Raw genomic sequence first — 20,702 nt, forward strand, 5'->3', positions numbered from 1 at the left:
GAATTTACAAGGACCAAACAGTTCTAGTAGTTTCCTCCAGAGCAAGCAACAGTGCGACAGTGGTGAGGAAAAACTTCCTTTTAGGCAGAAACCTCGGTCAGACCCAGGCTCTTGGTAGGCGGTGTCTGACGGGCCGGTTGGGGTTAAAATGGAGAGTGGCAATAACAGTCCCAAAAAATAGTAGTTTGTAGCAGTTCTTCGTAGTAGTTGGTGGCATAGCAGGGCACTGTGCGGCATTACAAGGCACAGCAGGATGTAGCTGGGCACAGCAGAGCGTAGCAGGATGTAACGTGGCATCGCAGGACGTGGAGCAGAACCACGGCGACAGCTGCAACCATGATTTTGGAGCCTCCCTGCATATAATATAGTGTGTAGGATTTAGTGGCATCTATTGGTGAGGTTGCAGATTGCCACCAACTGAAACGTCTCGCATGTGCCAAGCGTGTAGGAGAACTACGGTCGCAAAAACATGAATGGGTCTAGATGATCTCTAGAGCCAGTGTTTGGTTTGTCTGGTCTGGCTTACTAAAAGACAACAACCCCCACCCAGGCACAGCCTCTCCACCCTGCTGCTGGAAAGTGATACCAATGTATCCACTGCTGTTCCACCACACTACAGAGCAGCTTTTTCCCCTCAGGTTGTAAGACTCCTCAACTCATCCTCTGTACTCCACCATAAAAATAGTTTTGTTTAGTTTTTTTTGTGTGTTTGGCATAAAGGGACTACAACTTGCATTTTCATGTGCAACCCTGTTTTGCAGAATGACAACAGATGAAACGTGAAACTTAAATCCTGTAAACTGCAATCGATGTTGATGATGAACAGTTTGGGTAATCATTTCACTGTTTGCCTTTGTTTTGTCTTCCAAATAATTTTGAACAAAACTTGGATATTTGTTTAAAATAAAGCTCAGCTAACACTGGTTTTGTGAGGTTGATACTGATGTTTGAGGAGCGCAAAAAGAAGGCAACACAGTTATTGGCCGGCACTGTGTTGAGTTTACTGCCACAGAAGAGAAACAAATCTCTTGCATAACAGCTTCTCTCTCTGCCAAGACTCACTAATGTTACCAGCTACAGGCTAAGAATTTTTAGAGCTTAAAACCAAAGGTCTCCAAACCACGACCAGAGCTCTTTTCTACTCTTTCCTTCAAAATCTGATCTTGTTCAATGTCAAATCCCAACGTGAGCGTGGATCATTTCTTGCGAAGCCTTCATCAACCTTTTATACTGAGCACATAACTCTTTTTTTTTTAAGCAATATTTCAACTGTTGGATATATTTGGACATTAATGTTGCCTGTATATAAATTGTACAGTCTGTGGTGGTCCCCTGACATTTTGACACTGTAGCGCTACCAGCAGGTTTCCATTAATAATGAACCAAAACAAAAGAAAGTTTTTGGTGTCTACTTACTCTTGACCTGTGTACTTGATATGATCTCGTCAGTGGTTAGTATTATTCTGTGCTTTGTTACTAAACAGTGTCAAAAACAGGTTCCAAAAGAGACAGCAAAGCCCAGAAAACCAATGTGGTGTGTTTCTGTCTTTATACAGGTGTGTGCATAAATTTAGCTGCTGTAAAGTGTGGGAGTTTGAGTGCCTACTGAAGAGGTATATACTGGTAATGAGAGATGTGTGTGTGTGTGTGTGTGTGTGTGTGTGTGTGTGTGTGTGTGTGTTTTAAAGAGGGTTGTTTTGCTGGCTCCGTTTAATTGGAGCAATACACATACAGATGCAAATGTCCATACACAGGTTTGGATACACTTTCATAAACGCAAAAACACAGCACAGCTGTTAAATGCAGCACTGATTTGTTTCTTCTCTCCTCCACATGCTCATCCTGTTCTTCTCCAATTGCAGAATGAGCAGCGTGGGCAGCTCATCCCAATCGGGAACTCTCAGTCGCTGACATTTACCAAGAAATGGGGCCACACAGATAAAAAAACAGGCTGCAAAATGTTGTTTGTGTCTGTCTGTTCTTGTTAGACTGACCGAGACTGACAAAGTCATCCCTCCACTGTTGTATCCAACATCTACCTCTTCCTTTGCCCATCCATCTATCCGTTTCTTAAAAAAATCTATCCATAAATTATGTTATATCACCACGCAAGTGAAATACCACATACACAAAAGCATGAATCCAAATGTCTTATTAAAATAGGAACTTAAACAAGAAACAGCATTCCTACAGAGAATGGTATCGTGAGGGGGAAGTGTTTATAATTTTAAAATACAAATTAGCAATTCATACCCCCAGGTTTATCATTTGTACTTTCAAAATGCTCAATTTCTTCCTTGATTTTAGAATTTGCGTAAATTATTAATTGAAATGAATAGGACCAGTCTGTTATCCTGTTTAAGTCAGAGATAACACAGAAGTGTGTTTGACAGTTGAACCACAGCGCTTTACACAGAACAGGTACCATTCACACACATTCATCAGGCCTGCTTATCAGAGAAACATGGAAACGCATTCACACACCAATGGTGCAGAAACATTGTCATGTTGAGCAGGGGCCAGGGATTGAACCACAGAACTTCGGATTGGTAGACGACTGCTCTTGTTTGCTCATATCCAAAAACCTGTTGATAGAAGTACACTACCGGTCAAAAGTTTGGGGTCACTTAGAAATTTCTATTGCACTGCATTATAGACAGAATACCAGCTGAGATCCGTTGCATTTTTTTTTAACCAGGGCAGCAGTTTAACATTACATTATGTGATTACATAATTGCAAACCAGCACCGTCAGACACCACCTGCCAAGAGCCTGGGTCTGACTGAGGTTTCTTCCTAAGAGGGGAGTTTTTGCTCACCACTGTGCATGGTAATAACTAATGTTATGAATGCATACTATAAATACAATTGAGTTGAATTGAATGTGACTCTGGAACATTGGATGAATGGTTGCTGATAATAGGCAATGTAGATATTGCATTAAAGATCAGCCACCCATGCAGATCAGCCGGTATTCTGTCTATAATGGAGTGGAATGGAAATTTGTAAGTGACCCCAAACATTTGACTGGTGGTGTATATAGTGGCAGTAGCTCAGTCCCAGGGAGTTGGGTACCGGAGGGTTGCTGGTTCAAGTCCACATACAAACCAAAGTATGGTGGTGGACTGGTAGCTGGAGAGGTGCCAGTTCACCTCCTGGGCACTGCCAATGTGCTCTTGAGCAAGGCACCGAATCCCCAACTGCTCAGGGCGCCTTTCCATGGGCAGCCCCCCACCCCACTCTGACATCTCTCCATTTAGGGCATGTATAGGTCCTGAGCATGTGTGTGTTATTTAGGCATGTGTGTAATGTGTGTAATAACAGAGTGTAAACTGTAATTTCCCCTTGTGGGACTAATAAAGGATAAATTAATATATCATGATGTTTAAAAGTAGCTCTGTTTTTTCTTTTTTACTTTTGGCCATGCGTCTCTACCGCAACCTCACTTACAAACTGTTGACTGGTTGGTTTGTGTAAAACCACCATAGCAACGCACAGAGATGACCGTAAGATGTAAACAGGCAAGAGGCTGTTAGCTTGTCATATACTGTGTTAAAAACACAGATTGAGATGCAGATTCTAAATGTGCTGTATACATGTCCAAATGAGGCCTTTCAAACCTAAATAATACCGGGCTAACATACGTCTTATTCGGAATATCCAAACGGAATATGCTGTTTGCATGACCTAAATTTTGTCATATTCAAAATAATAGTGGAATATTGGTGTACATGGAAACATACTCAGTGTTTGGTCCCCTTCTTTCCTTAATCTAAATCTCCACGCTGGATCAAAATATCCAATTAGAAGTTTTTTTACCATTCCTATGGTGAAACCTAGCGCAGTCATTTCCATCCCTTCAGACAACCCTACTGTCTCAGCACGGATCTCAGCCTGCCTTGATGACTTCTCAAACCTGAAGATGGAATGTCACCTTCAACTCAATCTCTTTTAGAGAATAGAGTCTTGGTTATCCCAGCCAGTCCTTCTGTTCAGCACATTAGTATCCAGCTCTGCTCTGCCTCACTCTCTCCAACAAAGGCTGCAAGAGATCTGAGCATCCTGATTGATGACCGACATTCACTGTGCATGTTGCACTCACACTTGGGCTGTGAGGCGGAAAATCTCAATCCAAAATATTCTAGTGTGTGTTCCCTCGGGGTGAAAGAGTTACCGATCTTGACTCGGTCTGCAATATCCTCATCTGAGAATACTTACTCACCTAATATGCTCTTTCTGTTTCTCCCTAGCTGTCTATCCTTCCCTATCGGTCTCTCAAGAAAAGATTTATACTATTAACGTATTTGTTTCTTCATGCCCCGGCAATCTTGTGGCCTTTGTGTCAGATGGAACATGTTACTATGAGTGTTGCACCACCTATTCTTCTCCTTGATAAACTGGGGCTTGGATTGTTGAATATGAGAATTACATAATATATATTCATTTCAAAAAAGCATTTGACACTACAGATCACAACGTTTAATTTTCTAAATTGTAAACAATTGGGATAAGAGGTGTAGTTTAAAAATGGTTAAGCACCTATGCACAGTTTGCTGATAATAGATCTGAATGCAGGGAGATTGAATGTGGAGTTCCCCAAGGTTCAGTTTTGGGGCCTAAATTACTTATTTTGTACATTAATGACATTTGTGAGATGTCACAATTATTGCAATTTGTGCTGTTTGCAGATGACACAATGTTTTTTGTTCAGGAGATTATCTGAAAACCTAAGCAAAAAATATTAAAAAAAGTAAAGGTTAAACTGAAAAAAATGGTTTGATGCAAACGAGTTATAATTAAACTTAAAAAATAAACAAAGTTTGTGTTTTTTTATAATCAGAAGTGAGATAGAAATGTTTCATAATCGATTGATGTTACTCCTAAGAGCTAGTAAGTGTAAGAGTGTTTTTTCTGAGATTTTGGGGTGTGATAAGGGATGACAAATTGACATAATAAAACATAAAACATAGGTGTCCAAGAATATTTCTGTTCTAAATAAAGCAAAGTATGTGTTAGATTACAAGGCAACTTTAGTTACTGTGTAGAGGTGTGGGGAACACATATGCAACTAACATAGTCATTGTTGGTTTTACAGAAAAGAGCAGTACGAGTTCTGTATAAAGAGGATTTCAGAGAACAAACAAATAGATCTTGTATAAATCAGGATCAACGAAACTCAGACCCAGACATTGCGACATTGTAGAATTAAAGACTGTTGGTGATATTTCAGGAAAAAAAAGTAGAGAATTACCAGAAAATATACAAACAATGCTTTTAGTTCAGAAAGAAGAACATTTTTAACTTTAAAGCAAATGTGTATTTCAGTATGTGGTGTCAAACGGTGGAACTCCTTGAATAGTTGTCAGATTCATCTACCAACCCTTATAGAACTGGCTCAGGTTTTCCTTGGCCCACCTCTTAATTATGCAGTTTTAGATTGCTGGGGGACGTCCTTCCGTTGACACACTGAGCTCCTCTCTCCTCTATCTTTCCATCTGTGTGCGTTCATGTCCAAGAAATGCTTGTTACTAACTGATCTCTGGGGAGCTTATCCCCCTGAGTCCTTATATTTTCCCGCCCCACAGTTTCCATTGGATTAGGGTGGCACCTAAATCCTGGTTGCAGATGTCGCCGTGGTCCTGCTCTGCGCCCTGCTACACCCTGCAGTGACCTTTTACCCCATGAACTACTACATCTACTAATTCTAGTTATAGTTCCATTATCTTTATTTTGGATATAATTGCCACTAAATGCTTGCTCTTGGGGCAATTACAGGAATTGTTGGGTCTTTGTAACTTAAAGCGTGGTGTCTATTTTTTTTTCCTTTTTACTTTCCTTCTTCTCTCTTTTCTATCTGTAAAATAAATTTTTAACTGACTGCCTGTCTATTTCTGCTTGTTATATTATTTGAGAAATGGGATAGTAATGTGCTTTGCCATCATGGCTCATGGATGTGTAATGTGATACCTTAATTATTTTATTGTTTGATTATAAAAATATGTCTGTTTCCATGAGCACCATAAAGACAATGTGAAGTGAAGTGAAGTACCTCATTTGTGTGTTACTTAGCGGCTGTAGGCCTTTCATAGCAGATGATACACCACGTTGATTATATTGTATCTGGCTATAACGTTTTTGATATATGATGATGCCAATTCAGTTATTCAATTTTACTGACCCGCAGCAGACAAAACCTATCCTTTGTGTGTATGATGGGTGGGTGGGTGTGATTTGTAAATTGGGACATGGAATAAATTTTGGTATGGTGTGTGCGTGCACTTTTATAAAAGGTGTGGATGTTTATTTACCTCCCATTGTCTCGAAAGGCAGGCTGACACTCTCATCAATTGTTGCTTGTGAACAATGGAAGCCTCCCTGCTCTGAATTATCTCTGTGTGAGGAGGGAGGCAGGTGCTGCAGATGGAGAAGGCTCCCATTCATTACCTCCACCTCCATTACCATCATTACCAGCCTGCCACAGCACACAGACGTTAGAGGAGGGACGCAGAGACGCCAAGCCTGTCGCTCTCATCAACAACAAGGGACATTAAGACACTGACCCACTTTCCACTTTGTGTTGCAAAGAATCCTGAGGGATGGACCTGGACGAAGGTAAAGAGAACCCTGAGCCTTAAATCCTGGTGATGTGACCAAAACCACCTGCGGGACAGAGATGGAGAGAGCATTCTTATGTTCTGATCAGACTTTTCCATCAACTGAATAAACAGACGCTGGTGCAAAAATGAGCATCAGGCATCGTTTTAATCTCCTGTAGACCACTCTCAAGGCTCCAACAAAAAGACCAGCAAGTTGCCAGGTCCTGAAAGCCAAATAAACATACAAATAAGGTATTTTTTATCATATGTTATGTTCATGTGATCAACTTCCGTTATTCTGGAAATGTGTTACCAAGCTGATATCTGTATCTGTTCCCCCTTTTACTCCATGTCTTTTGAGAATTAATATGTCTGACAAGCAATAGTCCACTGGTGCAATAAAGTCTGAACCTACTTTATCATGGACAGCATTTATTATAAGAGTAAAGACAGAACCGTCAACTTTTTGAGGATATGTCAATTCAATAGAGAATATGACTTAATAAACATTTAAATCAGTGTGAGGGACTATGACTACAGTGCTATCTGATTGCATTTGTGTTGTTTAATCTGTTTGTTGGTTGTTGATTTTTTTGCATGTCTTGTCTGTTTTTTTTTCCTTTTGTGAAGGATTTGAAATGAGGATTGAGGTTTGTGTATGTAATTCTTAACCTTTTTGCAATAAAAAATTAATTCAAAGAAAACCAAATAAACGTTCAAAGATTCTTTCCAAAGAGCTAAATTATCATACAAATACAATCATTTCAGTACATCTGGCAACACATTCCTGATCACAGTACTATTTATGGTATGTCACCTCCTTGTACATCATGCAGGGCCAGAGCCGGCCCTCCTTATAAGCCAACTAAGCGGACGCTCATGGCCCCGCAGCAACGAGGGGTCCCCAAAACTCATGCAATTGTTTGCTGAAGTGTCTGTCTGACCTGGCAACCCCACATATCTATAATGACTTGGCACTTGCTGTTGCTAATTTAATGTTATAGACGGTGTTCTATGATAGGACAACAAGCGAGGATCATTACGTCTGTTTAAACCAAATTGTTCAACCGTGCATAAAGCGATGCAGCCTGTGGTCTAATTATCCAAGGTTGTGGTTTGGAGTTTTCTTGGCTCCCTTTCAGATTGGGTCTATTTTTCTCTTTTGTGTTTATTTATCTTTTTAGGATCATGGCCAGATTTTTGGACCCATAAGACTACCACATGTGTTCCACTAGAAGGAACAAGGGAGAATGAGAGAAATCAGGAGGGTCTTTACTCCTCTTTTCTCCATTGCCACCCAAACTCCCACTTCATGTTGAGAGGTGAAAAATGATGTACAAAGAACAGGGCTGCCTATCTGTCTCTCTCTGCCTGTCTCTATCTATATCTCTTCCTCCCTCTGGCCTCTGAGGGAAATCAATGCAATCTTCTTACCTATGAACTGCTATTTTTCTCACATCAAACCACTACAGCCTGTAGCATGGCAGTCTTCCAGCGCTGAAAGTGTCGGACAAGTGGGATGATCGATGTTTACAGCCAGTAAAACAGCTACTATTAGACCTCAGTGTTTTTACTTAAGCCTTGGATGCAGTTGTCAGTTGTCGGTCTGTAGCCCTTGGGGGGACTTTTCTCCGGAAAGGTCTGAGACAGCCTACCTTCAAACCCAGGCCTTCCTCTGGGGTTGGAAATAGACCACAAACAAACAAAAATCTATTTCATTCGTTTGTCTGGTGGATAGGAAGGGTTAGGGAGCTTAGGGGAGATGTTGGCCCAGTGGAAACGTCAATGCATTTCATCAAAAAACAAAAACAAAAAAAAAGAAAGAAATACACCTCCACACAAGATGAATGCGTGCAATATGTAGGCCCATATGGTGCAATCCCATTAGCCTCTGCAGCCTTGCATGTTGAGGTTTGTCACAAGCAGACAGCGTGTAATAAATGTTTAGGGAGGGAACAAGGCTGTTTACTCTGGGAAACTGGAGCGAAGCACCGGCTTGGATTGATAGAGGTTATGGAAAGCAGATGGTGGTATTTCTTTGATTATATAACTGGTCATACAACAGCTTGAGTTAAATATCATTTTACATTCCTACATCATTTGATGTCTTACACTCAAGCAGAACGGAATCCTGCCCAGTTTAGTAAAATAGTTTTAATTTCCTTTTTATTCATTGAAAGTAGGCACTGATAGATCTCCTTTGTCATTGACCAATCATTTTTTTTCCATATCTGTCAAAATAATCCAAGTGTTAGTCCCTTGTATTTTGGTTATTTCTCAGTGTAAATTTTATTTCATACACGTACATTTCATTTCATGTTCTAAAACTTTTAATTCCATGTTGTTTTTTCATATTCCTTCCCGTACAGTTGCCATTCAATAGTTCACTCAATAGCACTCAATTGTGGGCACTTACTAAACATTATAATTTTCCGTCACAGGGTGCCATGTTGCACAATAGCATTTTATGAGTCAATGAAATGCTTTTTTGGGATTGTTTTCAGAAAGCATTTACACACTCAGAATGCGGCCACTCAAATGAAATGGCAGACAGTTAATGTGATTTGCTATATAGTAAAGAGGGAGTGGTTTCGGACACAGTCTCAGTCTTTCATTCTGTTTTCTCTGTCTTCATATTTCTTTCAGATTTATCATATTCTCACACTTTCAGACCCAGGTAAAAATGCACACAGAACTCACTGATATTGAAATGTGATTGTTTCAGCCAGACCACGTTTATAGGTGGTCAGGCTCGCATTGTGATCAGATCTCACCAGATGTAAATACAATCCGTACACCCAGCAAGTTTAAAGGTCACCAAACTCCACATCTCACTGCTATCTTAAAGTGCCCATATTATACTCATTTTCAGGTTCATAATTGTATTTTGAGGTTTTACCAGAAGAGGTTTACATGGTATAATTTTCCAAAAACCTTTTTTTTTTGTACTGCACATTGCTGCAGATCCTGTTTTCACCCTGTGTGTTTGGGTCTCTGTTTTAGCTACAGAGTGAGACGTCTCACTTCTAAACTATCTTAGCTGGGAGTCGCACATGAACAGTAGCTAGGTAAGATCCCATCAGCTAGATAACTCTTTCTACAGCTTTAGTCAGTCCAAGGCAGAATTAGCTGGGAGACTTCTTCTAAACGAGGGGCACTTGTGGAATACCTGCAGAACAGGGACAGGAAGTAGTTCTTTTGGAGATTATGGTCAACTAGTGTGTGTTGTAGCAGTGTTTTGCCATTGAGAACGAGCTAGGATGCTAGCGCTAGCATGCTACAGTTAACCTCCTTGTCTCGGCTTGTGACGTAGAAAGCCATGCAGATTTGGAACAGCTCCCCCGGAGACTGAAGGCAGAGGACATTCAGAAACATGTATCTCACTTAAAATACCATGGATGTTTTTTTCCCAAGTTTGTATGCATGTGGAAGCACCAGAAACACGTAACAACAACTCAAATCCCAGAAAAAGGTCTTTTTTTTCATAATATGGGCACTTTCAGCAACTGTAGCAAAGGCTATGAGTAGAGTTAGCAGCCGTTGGCAAAAACACCCATCCAGGTGTGAATGTTAGACCTGCTGATAAAAGGCCATCTCTGGTTGGCTCTCTGCTCTGCCAGTCCTCGCCCTCTTCAGTCCTCTTTGCGCTGGCAAGTTTGAAAAATCCTGTTGGCATTGAAATGTGCTTTAACATTAAAACTTTTCTTTCATTTTTTGTTTAATGATGCTTTTGTATGGTGAAGTAGCGTCATGTGAAAATTTGATCAATCAACAGCCAAAATCATGACTAAGTGACGGGGAGAAAATTCAACAAATTACAAAACAATGTTATTTGTATTTGGACATGATAGGCCCCTCGTATTCATAGGCCCCTGGGCCTAAGCCCCGGTAAGCGCGTGCATTGAGGCAGCCTTGGCTGATCAGATGTCATTATCCCAAGAATGTATCCAGATAAACCACATTACAATGCCAGGTGTAAATGGCGCCTCAGACTTTCATTTTACACTTTCATATTCTCTGAGGTTAATTTTTATATTTTTAGGCTCATTTCCATATTCTCACTTTCCCATTTCTTCGCATTAATTATTATCTCAAATAACGGTCTCCCATTCAAATGCAACGCTCAATATATCAGTAGTGGATGACACCACACTGATATATCAGTTGAATATGGTCAAAGAAGACATCGTGGATGCTTCTGGAATGCATCTGTTTATTAAAAAAATTGCTTTTTGTTATATATATATATATATATATATATATCCAGGAAAGCTTTCCTCCGCTCTGTCTCTCTCTTTTGCGGTTTCCTTCCGAGATACCAATCTCAGAGAAGATGTGCGAAATCTTTATTAATGTTGCGTCGACTGCAGGAAGACAAGCCCTGTGGCGGTCGATAGCAGGGTGGTAACGTGATTCTGTCCTCCCTTACACATACTGTTATTTACCCCAACTCACTCTCTCACACACACACACACACACACACACACACACACACACACACACACACACACACACACACAGGCATGCATGTGCTGTTGGATGTCATTTGAAAGGACATCAGTTTCTATGAAATATAATAGCCATGCAGCTGGGAAACCACAGTCATTATGAGCCTGCAATCATTAGAGGATGGGGGGGGGAACCATCCTGTGCTTGGAAGGTCACAGGACAGATATCCATTAAAGGCAATATCCATCTTTGTTTACTCATTATAACAGAGTAAAGAAATAAAACATCAGATATATGATTAGAAGACATGTAAAAGCTCACTTCAGAGGAACATTTTGGAATAAATGAAGCTTCTCGCAACATGATAGTTTTTTGACCAGAAGAAGTGATAATGCAATATTTGATATTAATCCAATCCAAAGTAAACACAGAGCCAGTATCGCTGATACAGACACTTTTTAATAATTCAGGTGGATGCATCATCCAATTGCTAAATCTGAATGAATTTTTATGACCTTTAGTGTTTTTCTGTGATTTGACCTTTGGAGTATTAATAAGTTAAAACCCATATAAATCTGTTGTGTTACGTTACTTTAGTAAGTTACGTTACTGTAACTACTTTTTCAGGTAAAAAGTAGTGTAAAGCGCCACTACTGAAAATTTGGTAATGAAACGTAGCTGCTTTTTCAATTATGTGCAACATTACTCTTCCCAGGGACAGATTTGACAGATCTGCGACACAGCCTACTCCGCTGTGCGCTCACAGGCTCCACACGGTAAGGGACAGAGGCTGCTAGCAGAGCAATCATCAAGAGGCGGCCAACGCTGACTTTTGAAAACTTTGTGGCGTTTTTGCTGGACGAACGCTCTGAGTGGAGAGCTACGTGACACACACAGAGCATGTTATGCAGACACAAAGCTGACCACCTCACAGATGGACAGTGTGCGGAGTAATGCGTTACGCAATCACAGTAATGTATTCCTTTTGCTGTAACGCAGTAATATAACGCATTATTAATTAAATTTCAGTAATATTTTACTTGTTACCATCCCAGCAACGTGAGTTACAACGCATTTTAACGCAACATTTAGTGGTGTTTTTATTTAAGAATTCACCAACCCCTCAAAACCTTTCTTCAGAAAAAAAAACTGAGTGTTTTTTCCTGTTGCTGTATTCGATGGTTGAGGTGCCTTCAGGGACAGATACATTTGCGAGATGGATATTATTTTCTTATAACGCTGCATAACAGAGCCAGAACCAGACAGGTACGGATGACATCTGTGTCCCAACAGGTGACGGTACATAGCAAGAGTACAAAACAGACAACTTTTGTTTAGGCTACTTCAAAATAAAAGCACTTCCTGTGATGGTCCGCAGTAAAACTAAATTTCTGTTAAACAAATAAAGTTGTGTACCTTTTCACATATCAGCTGTAAATCTGAACTAAAGAACTGTAAATAATGTAAAGAGTAAGTTTTAATCCCATTATAATTGACCATTTCCTTCAGACCGTCTTAAACTAAACAACATGAATTTCTTATTCAAGTGCTTTAAACACACATGATACAACAATGTCGTACTTCAATATAACTGTAAGGTACTTTTAATTAAGTATTTTCATTTTCTCCTACTTGCCTACTGTATGTTTTACTTATCTATTTTTATAGCTTTACTTTGTACAGTCATTTACATTTTACTAAATTTTATGAATAATCTATGATGTATTAAGGGGGTCCATAGGGTTAACTAAGTAAAGTAACAGATTACTTTTTTTAAGAAGTAAGGAGCAAACACTACTTTTTAAAAGTATCTTCCCCAACACTGGTTACCACTGTATCTCACAGCCGTTTTACAACTTATACAGCTTGGCCTTTTTTTATTTTTATCCAGAAAATACAGCCACACAACGCTCCCCTTGCTTCTTCTACTCCGTCTCTGTCACAGATTTGAGTGTTTCAGGCATCCAGCTTCCAGCACTTCCTGCCCCATTACCCCAGAATTGCTGCCTGGCTGCATGGACACAAGCAGCCCACTGATCAAAGTCCTTTCACAGCTCATGTCTAAGGTCTATGTGTCTAAAGCCTTCATTTTCTTTGCCTCCTGCTCTTCCTGATCCTCCCCTTGCTCATCCGCAAGCCTCTAGTCTCATTTCTAGACACTCTCACTCCATCCAGGTTCTCCTTAAGCCACCGGATTGATCTCTGCTCTCGAGCCACATCTTGCAGCAGTGCATAACCACCAGCAGTGGCCTCCCTCCAGTGGCCTCTGTCGCCCTGTGTAACCAGGTCAGAGGGCCGACTCCTAGGTCAGGCAGAGCATGGACCTGGGCGAGAACAACATCAACATGCAAAAAAGCCTCCTGCTTTGAACGGTCGAGGCAGCTGGAGCCTCCAGTGGACTTGTGTTTGCCAACTTCCTGTAGCCACCACAGGCTCACATACAAACTCGGAGAAGATGATCTGCAGCACCCTTGTGCTCATCCACCTAACATTATGTGTCTGTGGAAACTTGGTAATGAATGAGAGACAGGCCTCCTGTCAGGTAAAGGAGAACCAGTGTGATGTTCACAACCAACACTGACAGTTTCCCTCAACTCCTTTTCTAGCTTCTGTGCGACATTAACTGACCTCAGAGTCTCAGGCCGACCTGTAAAAAACGGATGCTTTGTCAGCGTCTCTCAGAGTTGGAGACCGGTGCAAAAATCCCCCTTTAGCATCTCCATGGAACACATTGTGGCGCTGTAAGGTGACGAGTGACAAAGGTAGCAAGTATTGCCAAAGTAGTACGCCTAAAGAGGTCGGTTGGGCCAAACAACACAGGACTTTCATCCAGGAGACCGGGGTTCATGTCCCGTTCTTGTCCTGCGTGTCACTGAAACTTAAATTTTGTAACCCCACCCTCAACCTTTCCTAAACTTAACTGTCCCGTTCTTGTGCCACATGTCAGTTAAAGAAGTGATGCCCTGACTCAGGATCCTCTAAATATGCCACCTAAGGAGACTTTTTGCATCAATTACCTTTTTTGAGGCAATGCGAGTGAGAATGCAGTTTCATCTACATGAAGGTGTTGAGGTTCCACTGTCTCAGGATGAAAAGTTTGCAGGATGAGTCCAGTGTGACAAAGCAGTCTTCAAAGTCTTAGCTGTCCTTTTTTATGTGTCCAGCCTCTGGACTGAGGACTCCTCGGGCCCTATCTAGCAGCCGGCGAAGTGCAGTGCCCAACGCAAGAGTATTTGCTAGTTTAAGACCGACGCAGTTGTTAAGTTCCCATCCAGCGTTCATGTCGTTTAAATAGCAAATGCACCTGCGTCCATCTTTGCGCCCGTGGGCGTGCTGGACTTCTGCATTCTTGGCGTATTACTATCTTGAGGCAGCGGGAAGTGATCGCTCCATTGACCAACAAAAAACTGGTCTAAAGTCCATTCATTGTTATTTCAACAGTGCATTTGTAAAATGTGCGTAGCCTCGTGCACAGGGCACGCACACTATGCTTTTCACTCACACACACAGGGACGCGCAGCAGGACAGAATCAGAATCAGAATCAGAAATACTTTATTGATCCCCGAAGGGAAACTCTGTGTTGTAGTTGCAGAAATATTATAAATAGAGTAGAAGGACACACAAATGTAAAAGATTACGGTGCAAATCCCCCATCATAATAACAATGCGCCAAGGTACAAACATGCCTGGCTTTTAAAGGGAATGGGAGATGACCTCTGATTGGTTTATTGCATGTCACGCCCAAAACACACCCATGATTTAATTAAGACACTAAGTACAATGCTTTTGAACCATGCTCCCAGCGCACGGACCCTTTTTGTCTGCCATGCGCTTCATGCCGTGCACTTAGATCGTTAAATTAGGGCCCCACGTGTGTCAAGTGATACAAACTATGGGACTAACTCTGGTAAATTCCAGCTTCTGCTGAGACCAACATTGAAACCAAGTAAGGTAAAGGATCAGTCTTTGCGTTAGACTAGGACTGACAAAAGCAGCTCTATTGACTCTCCTCAGAGAAACAAGACATCAAGAGTGACAGGACTCTGTCTGGAGGACCCTCTTCAGAGCATTAAGTCAAACAACTCCTGATCCTCTCCCTCCAAAATTAAGGTTGGTGGCTCAATCCGCATCGGTGCAAAAGTAAAACCCTGGTTCCTGTCATGTGTTGCTGGGACTCACCATCTACTGGAAGCCTCCATCACCATAGGACTTGAGGAGAAGAAATCATAGCTCCAATGCCACTTGTTCATCCCCCCAAGAAGGGATCGGCAGTGTCACAGAAACCCATGGCCCTCGCTGAACCCGTTCTCCAGACGCTCCACCTACAGTGGTGGAGGCAGCAGGCCGGCATGCTCTCGCTGGTGAAGGCAATCATAGCCATTCGCATTATGGCGCTGTGTCTATTCATTAACGCTTTTTTCCCCTAATGAACTATCATTGAGGATCAGTCTCTTCTCTGCAAACAAGCCATTAACAAACACTAAAGTACATTTGTCAAGCTCTCATCCTCTCGCTTTCACATGATGAATTTAGACATCTGAATGAATATGCATGCTGATGTCATCCTCTGGTTGCTTTTGTATTATTTAAGTGCTGGAAATCAATTCAATTTAATCCTTCAACAACCTCGTATTGGCTCTTGATAAATTAAATACTTGGAGAGGATTTCTACCACTCAACCAATGAATAGAATTAATAGTAAGGATGGGTAGGCCACCTTGATGTCTGGGAGCTGGGTGCTGCTCAGGGTTGCACCTTATGTGAACTCCTTCCTGTTCGTCAGCTGTGGTTACTTTTGTCCCTCAAGATTCATACTATAAGTATGATTTTAAGTTAAAGGAATAAACTGCATTGGATGCAGGTACTTTGATGCATTTTTGTAAAAAAAAAAAAAAAAAAAAAAAAAGCCTTCATGTTTTTATGGTTACACAATCTTATATTAGACATGAGAATTATCTAAAACCCCTGATCAAGAACACTACACAAAAATATGTTCAGCAGGTTCAATTATGTCTACTATTTAAACAATAAATAAAATTATTTATTATTTATTATATTTATTATTTAAACCACAATTTGCAGCAATGTTGTAAACAGAGATTTGGACACAATGTTGATGAAAGAAAGACACTCAACAATTGTATAATAATTAGAGATGTGACGAAATCTTGCGATATTAAAACGTGAGGAGACATTGGCTGACAATATCAGTATACAAGTGCAGAGCGGGCGCCCAGTGAGCTCAGTTGGTAGAGCGGTCGCCCATTTATAAATGTTTGCTCCTCGACGCAGCGGGCCCGGCTTCAACTCTGATCTGCGGCCCTTTGGTGCATGTCATTCCCCCCCTCTCTCCCCTTGCATCTGTCCTGTCAAAAATAAAAAGCAGAAAAATGCCCAAAAAATAATCTTAGAAAAAACAAAAAAAACAAGTGCAGAGCAGCAGACAGCATGTCAGAATTCAGCTTTGACCTCAAAAGTCGCATTGAAGATCCCCCGCTGGTTCTCAGATATTAACTTAGAGTTCACTTTAGCAGAGTTACAGCAGTGGTGCAGTTGGAAAAAAATCTGCCTGTAAAACCCGGAGTTAGGCTGCGTTCACACAGCCCGCGCCATCAGTCTGACAATCTGGCAGAAACTCAGTTACAGTATCTTCGTTCATTTTGAATGAGCTAGTGCATTTAGGCTATGGCACGGGTTGCCGCAGAGGGGAAAAAAAAAAAAAAAAAAAAAAAAACACAGCGGGCCTGCAGCGAAAAGTTGAAACTGACTCAACTTTTGGAAAAACGCAACCCCACGGCACGCTGCAGAGGCCAATTACGTAACCGGAGATCAAAGTTTTTTACACCACTGCCCCTATTGGAGCCACAAGAAAGATTTAACCCTTGTATTGTCTTCACTTTTGGGACCCTCTTATTTGGGGTTTTAAAAACAATTCTGAAAATAAATTTTATTTCATAATCTATTAACAAATATTGTCTTTATCTCAATTTCAAACAATTGAGATAACATATATGTTTAGGGAATGCAATGAGTCTCTACTAGAGCCCAATTAAAAATGGAAGTGTGATTGTTTTTTTGTTATAAGGTTATAATTCATGTTAAAAATCCACTATGGAAAAAAAATCATAAGTGGTCATATCCAGAATAATTTTCTGAATTGAGTCAAAAATACGTATTTATCACAGAAAATAAGGCAAAGCCATTGATTTTCAGGTAGAAAAAAATGTAACATGTACCATTTTTCTTCTTGTAAAAATTTGAAATGGGTCAATTTGACCCGACTACCATACAAGGGTTTAAACAACAAACAAGCACTGAGTTTGCGGACCAGATGAGTGTTAACGACAACAACAGAGAGCTTAGTTTACTATAAGGGGTGATCCGAGTATCCGGCTGAAACGAGTATCCGGTACGGATAAAGCACTTTAGCCGAGTACAAGTATTATACGAGTAATATGAGTCAATATCCGTGCTCGGATTGAATACAACTCCTCAACTGGCCGCGCAGTGTTCTGTGATAATCACAGCGCCCCCCCCCTCCGCCTACAAACCCGCTCGGATCAATCACACACACACACACAGAACATGGAGAAATGCGCTCCCTCTCTCTCTCTCTCTCTCTCTCTCTCTTTCCTCTCGCTAACCAGTAGATTTCTGGTGAACGGGGGGTTGTAGTCCTTACATAGTAACCAGTAGATTTGTGTGAACGTGGTTTCAGAATGCTGCTTGGTTTAAATGTGACTCCCGTGGCGTCTCTGCCATCGGAGATTTTTTTTTTTTACTGTCAGCTGCCCCCCGCCCCTCTCTCTCGTGTCTCTCTCTACTCACACACCACACACACACACACACACACAACACACATATACCTGGTGTGGAAATAAAAAAAAAAAAAAAAAAATCCATGTCATAAAAAAAATAAAAGTTAAAAAAAGAAAGTTATACTGAGTATGAAAACTTGTTCATTACATTTACTTCATAATTGCAACCTCATGTTTGTATCATTGTTGCAAAAACGTTCTGTATATAGTTTGTTGTTACCATGACAACACATTGATCTGAAGCTCAATGCTGTCATGTAAATAGTTTCTAATCAGCAATAAAATAAAATTTTTGATCAAATCATATCAATTGCATGCTTAAATAACATACCGGTTAAAGGCCCGCACATTTCAAGAGAACCCGACCCACTTCCTGGTTAAATCTGACCACTTCCGGTGTAGGCCCCGCCCAGTCTGAGTACGGATCCGGATACAGATAATTCATGTGGTAAACAGATACAGATACAGATCATGCTGTAGTTGGTCATCCCTACTTACTATGTCTCGCTCGTATCTTCTCTTTCTCTCCAAGTATCCATCTATTACTATACATGTGTTGGTCAGTTTGACATTTTGCAGTACACAAACAGAGAAATGTATCTTTATAGATAAAACAGATGTTAATAAAGTTTCTTTTTGGGGACATTATTTGAAATTGGGGAAAAATTAGAAGTTAGAAAAAGAGTAATAAATTGCAACATATCGCAGAATATTGCAATATGTTTAAAATCTCAATAATTCGTGACATGAGTATCGTGGTGTTATCGTATCGTCAGGCCTCTGGTGAATCCCACCCCTCCCAGCCAGCACTTCAGTGTGGATGCTGTGAAGCGTTCTCTCTCTTTTCTTTCTCTCTTCTTTAAAAATGAGTCGGGAAGCAAACAACAAAGACTAACTTTACTTTTTTAATGATAATATACATATAGAGTAATGTTGTCCCCTCTTCTTAAAATGGTCATACATTGATATTAGAGTTGCTACTTCTTTGTTTACTGCTGCAATGAATGACATGTAGAAGAGAAAAGAAGAAGTTTCCATAAGGAGTGTTTGATGGTTATTTAAAAGGGCCCAAAGGTCTCAACTACTGGCAGAAGGCACGGACATGCTCATATTCCTGAAGAACGTGACTGGGTCAGTCTCTGTTTGCACTTTGATTATTGAGAGTACTACTTTTTATTATGGTTTGCACTTAAAGGAATTGGTACAGGAGAGAAGCCAGTCATTTCAGTTTGTGGCAAAACCTTTCACAGTGCTCGTTTTTCATTTTGGGACTTTAGATTGAATAAAAGACCTTTTTTTTGTTCATAATTTCTTAATTAAAGTTTTCTTTGAAATAGTTTCAAAATCTCGTCTTGTGAACCTAATCTTGTGTATTGTCTCGTCTCGTGATCTGAGTGTCCGCTCACACCCCTATTAGTAATGTATTTTAAAGCTACTGATCTCGCATGTCAACAGATGCAAGATGGCGCTGTGTCGTGCGGCTGCCTGTTGCAGCAGCTCCTGATTGTATGCGTGCTTTGTGTGTTTTTAGTCACTTTATTTTTATTTATTTTTATTCTTTTAAGTGTTGTAAATCTGTGTTAACGATGGGGCCTGTACATTTTGGAACTTTTCTTTTAGTTTTATCCTTACTCTGGTCGTGTTTTGTAACTTCATGTTACGCTCAAGGCAGCGGGACTATTGTTTACACACGTGATCAGCTGATTGCGCTGTGTGGACCTGTGCTGCTGCCGGGGGCAAAACATGAAATCCTGACAGAGCTACGAAAGAGACGCCGGGGTTGTAGAGGAGGAATAAAACGGAGGCCTCAGCTCCTCCTGTAGGGTATTTTTACACTCCCTCAGTTTATCCCGCAGTCGGTGCTGTACTTCCCTAAGCTCCTGTCTGTCCCATGACTGAAAGCTGTCTTCTTCTCCTTCAGAAGGAGACTTCAGCGTCACTGGTGATCCACAGCTTGTAGTTGGGAAAGAGCGTATAGTCCGGGAGGGCATGGTGGTGTTCTCACAGAACTTAATGTATTCTGTGATCAGGCAACCAGTTTGTTGATGTCCTCCCGGTGGCTTCAGAGCACGCTTCAGTCTGTACACTCCAAGCGCGTCCTGCAGTACTCCTCAGGCTCACTGCCGTCCACCTCCTCACTGTCCTTTTTGGACAGGCTGCCCGCAGGAACAGGAAAATACAAGGGAGACAGCAAGACAAGATGTGATCTGATTTGCCAAGAGTGGGAAGGGCCGCGGACAGTATGCATCCTTAAAATTTGCACAGGGGTGCCAAAGGTTTATTGTCTATTGTGGGGCAGTTAATATTGTGTTAAAGTCGGGATGGATTTATCCAGCGAAAGCTGATGAAAATCCCAGAGATAGGAATGAAGGCGTGGGCTACGGCTGGAGTCGTGAGACCGTGGTGTTGAATGACGTCAGCAGCTGCCGCGCAGCAGCAGACGTTGGAATGTAGACAGCGTTCATTATGGCGGACGTAAACCCAATCGGGAGATAGTACGGACGGAACCCACAGCCAGCAGTTCAATGTCGGGCTACAGAAACGTTCCTTACATTCACAGTCCGGTTGCACCTTTCATTCACATACAGTGCAACCCCCCTCCATTCTTCTTACCGCTTTGTAACGTTCCTGTCCCCCGAACGGTCAAAAAAGCCGGGTACCGCCACCCATAGTCGGGATTTGCGAGTGCAGCCATGTTTGGCAAAACACAGTATGCTGCACTGCGGAACTCCCTCTGGGTTTCTGATGAGCGCTGCTAGTTCGTCCGTCTTATTCCCCAGAGACCGTACATTCCCATAATGATCGCTGGGACGGCAGGTTGTGTTTTCTTCTTTTTTCT

General features: G+C 41.2%; 2 long non-coding RNA genes across 2 annotated transcripts in view; both read right to left on the reverse strand.

Moving 5' to 3' along the window:
* Window positions 1-20,702, reverse strand: part of LOC116669868 (uncharacterized) — an 827,043-nt gene that overhangs the window by 567,392 nt on the left and 238,949 nt on the right. The window lies entirely within an intron of this gene.
* LOC116669855 (uncharacterized) lies at window positions 11,483-19,022 on the reverse strand. Its single transcript, XR_004326880.1, has 3 exons — window positions 19,013-19,022; window positions 14,945-14,949; window positions 11,483-11,572 (listed from the first exon to the last, which is right to left on the reverse strand). It is a non-coding gene; the product is annotated as an uncharacterized LOC116669855 (long non-coding RNA).

This window comes from Etheostoma spectabile, chromosome 20 (assembly GCF_008692095.1).
Source record: "Etheostoma spectabile isolate EspeVRDwgs_2016 chromosome 20, UIUC_Espe_1.0, whole genome shotgun sequence".
Classification (NCBI taxonomy): domain Eukaryota; kingdom Metazoa; phylum Chordata; class Actinopteri; order Perciformes; family Percidae; genus Etheostoma; species Etheostoma spectabile.